At 43.2% G+C, this 12,331-nt stretch overlaps 1 protein-coding gene and 1 pseudogene across 1 annotated transcript in view; one reads left to right on the top strand and one right to left on the bottom strand.

Moving 5' to 3' along the window:
* Positions 1 to 12,331, bottom strand: part of LOC126199623 (protein singed wings 2) — a 418,405-nt gene that overhangs the window by 171,087 nt on the left and 234,987 nt on the right. The window lies entirely within an intron of this gene.
* LOC126210131 (5S ribosomal RNA) lies at positions 447 to 564 on the top strand (annotated as a pseudogene).

The raw sequence follows: 12,331 nt of genomic DNA, 5'->3' as shown, positions 1-12,331 counted from the left end.
ACAGTGAACAGAGACGTCAATGAACGAACGGACAGATCATAACTTTGCGAAAATAAAGAAATTAAAATTATCACTCGAGGGAAGACTTGAACGAAGGACCTCTGGTTCCGCAGGTACTCACGCTGACCACGAGACCAAAGAGCTTCTAGGCTCACGCTCTCCTTGATGTTGCCTATCTTGCACATGGATACTCAGTGTGTATGTTTTGCTTATTTTTTTCATAGTTCCACATAACTTCTTCCTATTTTCTCGATAGATCTGTGTTCAGTTTTTCAAGGCCTATCCACTGTGCCAACCTATAACTAAATCTGAGGGGGGTGCGATGGGGAGGTTCCCTTGTTAGTCATAATATAACTCTCTTATTTTGAACTTCGCGGCTCACTGAGTAAGACTTTTAGCTTGGACTCTGCTTCGATCATTTAATCCTCTTAGGTGTGACATATAAAAGCAACGGCCGTGCCGCAGTGGAAACACCGGTTCCCGTGCGATCACCGAAGTTAAGCGTTGTCGGGCGTGGTTTGTACTTGGATGGGTGACCATCCAGGCCGCCATGCGCTGTTGCCATTTTTCGGGGTGCACTCAGCCTCGTGATGCCAATTGAGGCGCTACTCGACCGAATAGTAGCAGCTTCGATCAAGAATACCATCATAACGACCGGGAGAGCGGTGTGCTGACCCCACACCCCTCCTATCCGCATCCTACACTGAGGATGGTCCCGATAGACCACTCGTGGCCTGAAGACGGAGTGATATATAAAAAGTGTTCATTTGACTGTGTTGTTTGGACTTTGTGTCTACGTAAGAGTTAATGGACATCAATAGTTCCTATTGAGACTCTTAGCGCTAGTTTAACAGTATGCACATCGTCTTTAATAAAGCTGTTGATTTTACTGAATCTGTCATCGATAGTTACCCAGTCGCCTTTGGAGAAACTGACAATTTGGAGCGTGCCATGAAGTACTCGTTGACTGCAGCCACAACAGGGACAATGACGCGTATCCCACGATGTAACTGTGATGAGACGATTCTAATAGTCCTCAATCATATGAACATCACCTTCGTGTGGCACACGCGCGCACCAGTCTAATGGCCATTTGCGACACGCTTGAGCTCTTCGCAGAGCGGGCTTTAGGAACAGGCGGCAGCGAGCGCGGCCGGCAGGCCCGCGTCACCCGAGGCGGCCAGAACCGGTCGTGCAGAGTTTTTACGGTGAAGAATGCGCCGACTTCCACGCTCGTGTAGGTCCGATCCCGGCGCGATATGAGTCATATGTCACGGACGCTCAGCGGCGCACAGCGTAATCCGAGGAAGATGCCGCCGCTCAGCTCCACAGCACAGCCGCCACAGGGGCTAGCGGCCACACGCGCACCGCCGTCGCCGCCTCCACTCACTCTAAAGAGGAACGCTCTGTGTCCGTCCGACCGACGTGATCCTGCAGCTTTTATTTGAATGAATGTTTTGAAATGACTACCTACTACCTATTTTGTGAGGTTGCCAAGTAACTAACAGAGCGGTCGAATTGATAACTGACAACATTTATTCAAAGCGGAGATGTCTGTGCAACTGATCACTTCACAGTTATTGCAAAGTATAACCGGTTGGGTCTGTCCCCATAAAATATTACTGCCGTGGTAATCATATTTTTGGAAGCTGCATGCTGTGACAGCTGAAGTGGTTATACAATGAAATACTCTAATGGCCATTAAAACTGCTGCACCAAGAAGAAATGCAGATGATAAACGGGTATTCATTGGACAGATATATTATACTAGAACTGACATGTGATTACATTTTCACGCAATTTGGGTGCATAGATCCTGAGAAATCAGTACTCAGAACAACCACCTCTGGCCGTAATGACGGACTTGTTACGCCTGGGCATTGAGTCAAACAGACCTTGGATGGCGTGTTCAGGTACAGCTGCCCATGCAGCTTCAACACGATACCACAGTTCATCAACAGCAGTGACTGGCGTATTGTGACGAGCCAGTTGCTCGGCCACCATTGACCAGACGCTTTCAGTTGGTGAGAGATCTGGAGAATGTGCTGGCCAGGGCAGCAGTCGAACATTTTCTGTATCCCGAAAGGCCCGTACAGTACCTGCAACATGCGGTCGTGCATGATCCTGCTGAAATGTAGGGATTCGCAGGGATCGAATGAAGGGTAGAGCCACGGGTCGTAACACATGTGAAATGTAACGTCCACTGTTCAAAGTGCCGACAATGCGAGCAAGAGGTGACCGAGACGTGTAACCAATGGCACCCCATACCATCACGCCGAGTGATACGCCAGTATGGTGATGACGAATACACAAGTGCGTTCAACGCGATGTCGCCAAACACGGATGCGACCATCATGATGCTGTAAACAGAACCTGGATTCATACGAAAAAATGACTTTTGCCATTCGTGCACCCAGGTTCGTCGCTGAGTACACCATCGCAAGCGCTCCTGTCTGTGATGCAGAGTCAAGGGTAACCGCAGTTATGTTCTCCGAGCTGATAGTCCATGCTGCTGTAAACGTCGTCGAACTGTTCGTGCAGATGGTTGTTGTCTTGCAAACGCCCCATCTGTTGTCTCAGGGATCGAGACGTGGCTGCACGATCCGTTACAGCCATGCGGATAAGATGCCTGTCATCTCGACTGCTAGTGATACGAGGCCGTTGGGATCCAGCACAGCGTTCCGTATTACCCTCCTGAACCCACCGATTCCATATTCTGCTAACAGTCATTGGATCTCGACCAACGCGAGCAGCAATGTCGCGATACGACAAACCGCAATCGCGATAGGCTACAATCCGATCTTTATCAAAGTCGGAAACGTGATGGTACGCATTTCTCCTCCTTACACGAGGCATCACAACAACGTTTCACCAGGCAACGGCGGTCAACTGCTGTTTGTGTACGAGAAATCGGTTGGAAACTTTCCTTATGTCAGCACGTTGTAGGTGTCACCACCTGCGCCAAACTTGTGTGAATGCTCTGAAAAGCTAATCATTTGCATATCACAGCATCTTCTTCCTGTTCGATAAAGTTCGGGTCTGTAGCACGTCATCTTCGTGGTGTAGCAATTTTAATTGTTCGAATGAATAGAGATTTCCTAGGGGAGAGAGAGAGAGAGAGAGAGAGAGAGAGAGAGAGAGAGAAAGAGAGAGAGGGAGATCATTATCGGTATACAGAAAGGGCAATATGACGCTGATACATTACTTGTTTTGTGTGTCCTCATCCCCACACCGCACAGTAGATTGCACCTTAAAGACATTTTCCGCCAGTTTGGAGCACCATGATACTCAATTCTGCCACAATCATCTCCTGATTTACTCCTACAAGGGGATCATCAGATGTGTTGCTCCACGATTTTGATGAGTCTTAGGTGTTTTGTAGAGGGACGTGTCATATTTACCTTCGGGTGGCTTTTCATGCTACGGCATGATTTTCCGACAAAATCGATGTCGAAATTTCTCATGACTGTATACTGTATCTGTCAGATTAAATACATATATATAATCAATTTCATAAAATAATACATGTGACGTGGAATTAGTCAAATATAGTCATTTTGGCCTTAGTAATTTCTTTTATAAATCAACCATTATAGCACACTCTCTTCAAAAGTGTATTATTTTTCTGTTTCGTAGTTGCAGTTCTAAATATCTGAACAGTTTCAAAGAACAGCGGTGGATGAAGTATTAGCAGCTGCCGAAGGATTCCAGATACAGACGAAACCACTTATCCCTAATTTTGTCCTCGATTATGTAATTAACACCGACCAAACCGGATGCCAGTACAAATCGGCGTACAATATCTGATATATTCCTTGGGCAATAAGGAGCGGAACCGTTGCTGTGCAAAGGAAGATTTGAACAAGATTAGTCATTCATTCGCAGCACAATTTACTGCAACTGCGCCAGGAAAGATATTCCTGTATTTTTTCATGTATGCAAGGACCATCCAGGAAATTCGGTCGGATTGTTCAAAAAAAGAACTGACGACTTGAATCATACATTACAAAACGAAATTTTGACCTGTACGAAATAAGGGAAGTTCACGAAAGTGCTGTACGAACAGTTTTTTTTTTAATATGTCATTCTTCGGTACGTGGAACAAGAAAAATTTCTCTACATTACTGGTTCGTGGAAATGGATAACCGATTACACATTTTATGATCAAATCTTTGTAGGTGAAAGAAAAGCATGCGACCGCGCCGTACAAATTATACTTCCCAAATTCACTCCATTTTGCCCACCCTGTGATGTTTACTTTTACGGACAGGTTAAAATTTTCACGAAAAAAATTCAAAATGTTCCCGACTTGTTAACGATTAATAGAGAAATCACTTCGAGGAAAGCTTCCATAAAAATAAATTCTTTAATTCAGCATCAATTTGTGCACCTGTTTTCACACGAATGATCCAATAAGTATCGTTAGCATCGAAGTTGATAGAAGAAAGAACAGTCTAAACGAACTGGATTTGCCGTTATAGATTCTAAAAAATCCGTCACCCTGTAAGACAAGCTTTTATTACATGTGCATGGTGCTCTATGAATTTGTGATTCGGTTGCTCCTACGAAAAGAACGAACAGGAATTATGTTCTAATACAGCAAACTACGCAAGCGACAGCGAGTAATTCGATGCTGTAACAAACGGAATGCACATTTGAAGAAAGTTTGCTGTAATCAAAGAAATTTCTATTTTTGAATTGTATTGAATGACGTATATAATTAATGATGTTCTACACGACAAAACTGAAAAAAGAAACTAGGCATAGTTTGAACATGTACCGCTAACGTTGTACACGTTAACTACAACCAGTGCAGTACGCTCGGTTGGCCGGCAAATGAATAAAGTTACAGGTATACGATGTACCCACAAAATTTCAACACCTATTTTCTCGAAACTGGGCGCCGACGCTTGAAAAGCCGCTTGCCAGGTCGCAGGACTGGATGCTCTACAACATGCTGTTGTTGTCATCTTCAGTCCAAAGACTGGTTTGATGCAACTCTCCATACTACTCTATCCTCTGCAAGCCTCTTCGTCTCCGAGTAACTAATGCAACCTACATCCTTCTGAATCTGCATAGCGTATTCATCGCTTGATCTCCCTCTACGATTTTTACCCTCCACGCTCGCTTCCAATACTAAATAGGTGATCTCTTGATGTCTCAAAACGTGTCTTGTCAACCGATCTTTTCTTCTAATCAAGTTTCGCCACAAATTCCCCAATTCTGTTCAGTATCTGCTCATTAGTTATGTGATTTACCCATCTAATCTTCAGCATTCTTCTGTAGCACCACATTTCGAAAGCTTCTATTCTCTTCTTGTCTAAGCTATTTATCGTCCATGTTTCACTTCCATACATGGCTACACTCCATACAACTCCATACAAAAACTTTCAGAAACGACTTCCTGACATTTAAATCTATACTCGATGTTAACAAATTTCTCTTCTTCAGAAACGCTTTCCTTGACATTGCCAGTCTACATTTTATATCCTCTCTACTTCGACCACCAGTTAGTTTGCTCCCCAAATAGCAAAACTCACCTACTACTTTAAGTGTCCCATTTCCTAATCTAACACCCTCAGCATAACCTTATTTAAATTTACTACATTCCATTATCGTCGTTTTGCTTTTGTAGATGTTCATCTTATATCCTCCTTTCAAGACACTGCCCATTCATTCAACTGCTCTTCCAAATCCTTGCTGTCTCTGACAGAATTACATCATCGTCGGCACTTCAAACTTTTTATTTCTTCTCCATGGACTTTAATTCCTACTCCAAAATTTTCTTTTGTTTCTTTACTGCTTACTCACTATACAAATTGAACAACATCGGAGATAGGCTACAAACCTGTCTCACTCCCTTCTCAACCACTGTTTCCCTTTCGAGTCGCCGGCCAGGGTGGCCTAGCGGTTCTAGGCGCTACAGTCAGGAACCGCGCGACCGCTACGGTTGCAGGTTCGAATCCTGCGTCGGGCATGGATGTGTGTGATGTGCTTACGTTAGTTAGGTTTAAGTAGTTCTAAGTTCTAGGGGACTGATGACTACAGAAGTTAAGTCCCATAGTATTCAGAGCCATTTGAACCATTTGAACCTTTCGTGTCGCTCGACTGCCATCTGGATTCTGTAAAAATTGTAAACAGTCTTTCTTTCCCTGTATTTGACCCCTACCACCTTCAGAATTAGAGTATTGCAATCAAAATTGACAAAAGCTGTCTCTAAGTCTACAAATGCTAGAAAAGTAAGTTTGACTTTCCTTAACCTATCTTGCAAGGTAAGTCGTAGGGTCAGTAATGCCTCACGTGTACCAACATGTCTATGGAATCCAAACTGATCTTCCCCGAGGTCGGCTTCTACCAGTTTTTCCATTCGTCTGTAAAGAATTAGTGTTAGTATTTTGCAACCGTAAATTAAACTGATAGTTCTGTAATTTTCAGGCATGTCAGCAAATCCTTTCTTAGGAATTGGAATTATTATGTTCCTCTTGAAGTCTGAGGATATTCGTCTGTCTTATACATAATGCTCACAAGATGGAAGAGTTTTGTCATGGCTGGCTCCCCTAAGGCTATCAGTAGTTCTAGCAAAGTGTTGTCTATTCCCTGGACCTCGTTTTGACTTAGTCATTCAGTGCTCTGTCAAATTCTTCACCCAGTATCACATATCCCATTACATTTTTATCTACGTCCTCTTCCAGTACCATAATGTTGCGCTCAAGTACGTCGCCCTTGTATAGACTCTCTATATTCCTTCCACCTTTATGCTTACCCTTCTTTATTTGGGACTGGATTTCCATCTGAATTCTTGATATTCATACAGGTGGGTCTCTTTTCTCCAAAGGTCTCTTTAATTTTTCTGTAGGCAGGATCTATCTTACCCCTAGTGATACACGCTTCTACATCCTTACATTTGTCCTTTAGCCAGTCTTGCTTAGCCAGTTCCTGTCGATCTCATTTTTGAGACGTTTGTATTCCTTTTCCACGGCTTCATTTACTGCATTTTTATATTTTCTCCTGTCATCAAATTCAGTATCTCTTCTTTTATCCAAGGATTTCTACAAGCCCTCATCTTTTTACCTACTTGATCCTCTGCTGCCTTCACTATTTCATGTCTCAAAGCTGCCCATTTTTCTTCTACTGTATTTCCTTCCCTTGTCCTTGTTAATCGTTCCCTAATGCTCTCTCTGAAAGTCTCTACAAGGTATGGTTCTTTCAGTTTGTCCAGGTCCCATCTCCTTAAATTCCTACCTTCTTGCAGTTTCCAGTTTCTTGAGTTTTAATCTACAGTTCCCTGGAAATGTCTTGCAACTTAAAGTCGGGTTCAGAAATCTCTGTTACCATTATCTAACCGATATGAAATCTTCCAGTGTCTCCAGGCCTCTTCCACATATACAACCTTCTTTCATGACCTCCACAACGTGTCTCATCAAAATCGGTGATTAACAGGTCTCATGGTCCCGTGGTGTTTTCTCCCTTTAATCAGCGAATGAACTAAAATATTTGTTTAAAACTGTTGTAAACAGGATTGAAATTTGTAGAAAATGAAGCGAGAGAAAAGATTGTTCTCTAAGTAGAATGGAATTATTTCTGGTCATTCCGTCAACTCTTGTCTCACAAGGGAACCAACCCATCGCACCCCCTCAGATTTAGTTACAAGCTGGCACAGTGGATAGGCCTTGAAAAACTGAACGCAGATCAAACGAGAAAACAGGAAGAAGTTGTGTGGAACTATGAAAAAAATAAGCAAAATATACAAACTGAGTAGCCCATATGCAAGATAAGCAACATTAAGGACATGGTGAGCTCAGGAGCGCCGTGGTCCCGTGGTTAGCGTGAGCAGTTGCGGAACGAGGGGTCCTTGGTTCAAGTCTTCCCTCGAGTGAAAAGTTTAATTTTTTTATTTTCGCAAAGTCATGATCTGTCCGTTCGTGCATTGACGTCTCTGTTCACTGTAATAAGTTTAGTGTCTGTGTTTTGCGACCGCACCGCAAAACCGTGCGATGAGTAGACGAAAGAACGTGGCTCTCCAATGGGAACCGAAAACATTTGATCAAAAGGTCATAGGTCAACCGATTCCTCCACAGGAAAACACGTCTGATATATTCTATACGACACTGGTGACGGCATGTGCGTCACATGACAAGAAAATGTTGTCGACCCACCTAACTTGTACACTTGGCGAACGGGTAGAAAGATTCTTCTACCTTGCCCGATTTAGGTTTTCTTGTTAATGTGATAATCACTCCCAAAAAAGTGATGAAAACATAAGAGTTTGTTACATAAACTGCAACAAATGAATGCAACAGTTTCACAGTCGCACAGTTTTCCTTGTGCTCTGTCAAAACATATGTTTTTAACGTTTTCAATTTTTTCCGCGTGTAGACCGTCAAACCTGCATATGTCCAAGCAAATCTGAACATGTCCTGGAATTTTGGAGAGCGAAGTTGATTTTGTGTAAGTGCCTGAACTTTGATAATTGTCTGAAAATAAAAAAAATATAATTTTCCCTGCAGGGAAGACTTGATCCAAGGACCTCTCGTACCGCAGCTGCTCACGCTAACCACGGGACCACGGCGTTCCTGAGCCAATATCAACATTTATATTGCATATCTTGCACATGGACTACTCAGTTTGTATATTTTGCTTATTTTTTTCATACTTCCACACAATTTCTTCCTGTTTTCTCGATTAATCTGTGTACAGTTTTTCAAGGCCTATCCACTGTGCCACCTTATAACTAAATCTGAAGGTGGTGCGATGGGGAGGTTCCCTTGTCAGTAACAAAACATATCAAGCTTTTGAGATACTAGTGTCACAGCAAGCACACTATCTGATACAATCGCTCTTATTTGGTCTCTGTAAACGGAACAGCCAAGCTACCAGCATGAAGATTACTCTTCTCAAAGCATTTAAAAGGTACACAGACATTTTCCAAAATTATTTCTTTACATGGCGTGGCAGATATTAATTCTATGACTTCAGAAAGACTTCAAAAATCACTTCAGTGACATAACATATGTAGGACTTTGGCAAGTATTAATGTAATAACAGCGCCAAAAATCACTATTCCCTTAGGAGGAAAGATCTGATAAACGTCTCTACTACTGTACCACATCTAAAGAAACGCGTAACTCAGACACAGTTGGGGTGTTTATCTGTGCCACTGAACCCCATGAGTCTGTGCCCTGTTGTTGTAGCGATCAGACAACTTGCTCCCGAACCTGTTCAAATGTTGTTTATGGCAGTTTTGGTCTGGCTTCCCCTCCTACAGAGTTTCGCAGCGTGCTGCAACTCTTTTTATTTGACATTATTTCGGCAACTTGCACGCCAGCGATGGTGAAATGATGATGAGAACAATACAATCACTTTTTTCAATCGTTTGGTACCCTTCGTTGTTTCAGCGACCAACAGTAAAGCCCTGACAGAACGGGAGCGAATTTATTTCGCATACTGTATGTAGAATCGTACATGTATGCCATCAGGTCCGGTCGCCTATGCTCTGTTGAGCGATTTTAGTTGATTTCCTATGCCGTGGACACTTATCTCGCTATCTGTCACGTTGGTGTTCATGCGATGACTGAAAACAGCAACCACAGAACAGTCTTAAGAATTTAATATTTCAGCCCTCTCTCCACCATCCTACCTTTCGCTGCTAGCGTCATCACTGAGTTACTGGACAGAGAGCTTCTATCACTTGTTACTGATTGCTCAACATTTCATTTGCAACCGCAACTATGGCGTTGACAAGGGAAATTCCCCATCGCACCCCCTTCACATTTAGTGGTAAAATGACCCATTGGATAGCCCGTCAAAAACTGAACACACATCAAACGTGGAAACACGGAGATGGTATATTGAGCAATGGAAAAAGAAGCAAAATACAAATAGTGAACGGTTGAAGCTCAAGATGTGCGACGTCGAGCGATCTACATTAATCATGCTGTCGAGGTAGTGTCGTCATGGTGGTGAACTACAAAGCAGGAGATCCGTGTCCGAACTGATGAACTTTTCTTCTGGTCATTGATGTGTCTGTTCTCGTTATGTAGCCTTGGCAATTGTGGTACTATACATTGGTTATAGAATTTGAATCATGTCGTAGGAATATATAATCATTGCAAGAAAATGTGATAAATAGTGACAGCAGGCGAAATGCCACATGGACTTCTCACAGAAACGAAAAACAAGAAATAAAAGGGGGCGAATTATGTTACAACAAAGGAAGTCAAGAGTCAAATTTCCGAAATGGAACGGAAGTGTCGTAACATGTAGTACTTGCGTAGAACAGATAGGGGGTACGTACGTCCGGAGGTCCATTCCTTACACTTGGCAGTTGCAAACGGACGTTACACCACGACAAAGACACGAATTTGAACACAGCACGTCAATGAGCGGACGGACAGTTCATAACTTTCTGAAAAAAAAGGAGGTTTGAACACGGATCTCTCACTTTGCAATCCAAGACGACGACCAAAGAACCACGACACCGTGGCTAATACAATTCGCTCGATGTTGCCGATCTTGATATTGTACCTTTCACTCTTTCGATTTTGCTTCTTTTTCCACAGTTCATCACACCTTCTTACTTTTTTCGTCCTCGATCTGTGTTCAGTTTTTGACGCGATAGCCACTGGACCATATTATCACTAAATCTGAGAGGGTTTTTACGAGGAGTTTTCGTTATCATCATTTCAGCTTTAGTTCGCCCGCGAGATATTTTCTTTGACACGTTAGATTTACTGAACACGTTTTTCGAAAGTTTGATAGCACGGTCCAAACTCCTATAGCTTAGATTGTGTTGCACTGTGATGTAGACTAATGAAAGTCCACCAGCAATGGTTTTCACATCTTCGTTTGTTAAGCCTTTGCTCAGGTGAGGAGAGATGAAGAACGTAGTTATTTTGGATGAAGCAGTTACATCATTTGCCTTGCTTTTGTGACGTACAACACACACACACACTATATATATATATATATATATATATATATATATATATATATATATATATATATATATATATATTGCCGTACCTGAAGTATTCATGTGCTGTAATCAATCGTTCTTGTCGGCATGCCCTCTGCTAACTCCCGTTTGCCAATTGAGCAGTTTGCTTTATAAGCATTTGACCGTGCTGGTCCAATCCAGGAATATAAAGCTTCCCTTTTCGTAAGATATGTACACATATACTTTGTTTTCTTTTTGGTGGAGTTTTGGCTTCGTCTTCGCTGCCAATCATAAAATATTGAACAAGTTAACGACGTTTCACATTAAGCACGGGCACAGAAACAAAGTCACATCTAACCGCCACGTGTCGGTCGATCATTCCAGATATTCGATAGACATAATTTCGACATCTATGGTCAAGGTCGATATAGAATCAGTTGTCTCTGCTGTTTACGAACGAATCCTGACAGTGCGTGCAAAATTTAAATGACTGAAAAATATTTTTACATACCGGTACGTGATAAGAAAAATAAAGTTAAAAACGGGAGATAAACGGCCACTGAGCCTGAAAATGCGGGAGCCCGGAGATTGTGAAATAATGTTTGTAAATACGCGAGATCCCGCAAAATACGGGAGAGTTGATCACCCTAGTGCAGACTGCTCTGCGGCTGCAGTAACTGTGAGCGCGATGTGACCGCCCGGGGCCCCCCGCTGTCAGGAGAGTGCAGCCACAAGTGGGGCAGCGGCTGTCGGACGGCGGAGACCAGGTGACGCATTGTCTCGGTCTGGCCGCAAGGCAAGGCAAGGCCGTCGAAAGCCACTTTCTGCGCGCTCCACTTGGGGCCTTATCGCCGCCGCGGGGGACACGTCAGCTGGACGCCGATACGGCGTGGCGCTCGGGAGCGATCCGCTCCGCCATTCACACCTAACCCACTTCCAGTGCTTTGCTTGCCAGGCTTGCGCTAGTCTTTTCATCGTTCGAATCGTTGTCATGGCAACCTCCGCGTCTTGATATAGTCTGCTTTCGTGTTCGTAGCTCGGAATACTCACTATGTCACTTTCATACACTATTCATTTATTTACTGAAAATTTAAAGATCTGTTACCTGATATTTTTTAAACAGGTTGTATATATTACAGTGCCAGTTTGTCATCTTTTTGTAGTTTTCTGCTTTGTTTTCATCTGCAACATATAACACGGAATAAATACACTGAAGACCCAAAGAAACTGGTACACCTGCCTAATACCGTGTAGGGCCCCCGCGAGCACGCACAAGTGCCGGAGCACGACATACGAGTACCATGGACTCGACTAATGTCTGGAGTAGTGCTGGAGGGAATTGACACCATGACTCCTGCAGGGCTGTTCATAAGTCCGCAAGAGTACGAGAGGGTG

Source organism: Schistocerca nitens, chromosome 1, assembly GCF_023898315.1.
Source record: "Schistocerca nitens isolate TAMUIC-IGC-003100 chromosome 1, iqSchNite1.1, whole genome shotgun sequence".
NCBI lineage: Eukaryota > Metazoa > Arthropoda > Insecta > Orthoptera > Acrididae > Schistocerca > Schistocerca nitens.
This window is presented reverse-complemented; position numbering and strand designations above follow the sequence as displayed.